Here is a 759-nt window from a genome sequence, read left to right as displayed (position 1 = left end):
AAATAGTTTATAAAAATTGATTTTTTAAAAGTTATAGTATCTATATTTAGTAAATTAAATTAAAAATAATTTTAATAAGCAAAAGCAACAACAAGTGCATTTAGTAAAATAACTTTTAAAATTTAAAAATATTATAATAGATATTAACGTAAGAACTAAATTTAAATATTAATTAATATATGAGATTATATTAGACTTTTTAATTTTGATAAACATAAATTATTTTTGAAGAATTTTATTTCAGGTGCTTTTAAAAGCATCCTTTATTTTTTGAGAGCTACAAGTACAAGCACATTGTCATTTTTATTTACCAACCCAAAATGAAGAGCTTTTGAAAAGTGCAAATAAGCAAATCAAGCCTATGTACTTGTACTTGCAACTATTAGAAAAATAAAGATTTTTGAAAATAGTTAAAATGAATCTTTTCAAAGATAAATTTACTTATCAAAATTAAAAAGTTTAATATAATCTCATACATTAATCAATATCTAAGTTTAATTATTTCATTAACATCAACTATAGTATTTTTAAATTTTAGAAGTTATTTTACGAATGTATTTGTTGTTGCTTGTTCTTATTAAAAGCCATTTTTAATTTAATTATCAAAGGTAGATGCTACAACTTTTAAAAATTATAAAAAATAATAGTTTTACCAAACTAAGTCTTAAAGTAGAACTTTTTAAAGTTGACTTGTATTTATCAAAATTAAAAAAAATTAATATTATTTTATCTATTAATTAATTTTTAAATTTAACTCTA

The sequence above is a fragment of the Arachis ipaensis genome, chromosome B07, assembly GCF_000816755.2.
Source record: "Arachis ipaensis cultivar K30076 chromosome B07, Araip1.1, whole genome shotgun sequence".
NCBI lineage: Eukaryota > Viridiplantae > Streptophyta > Magnoliopsida > Fabales > Fabaceae > Arachis > Arachis ipaensis.
Note: the sequence above shows the minus strand (reverse complement) of the source record.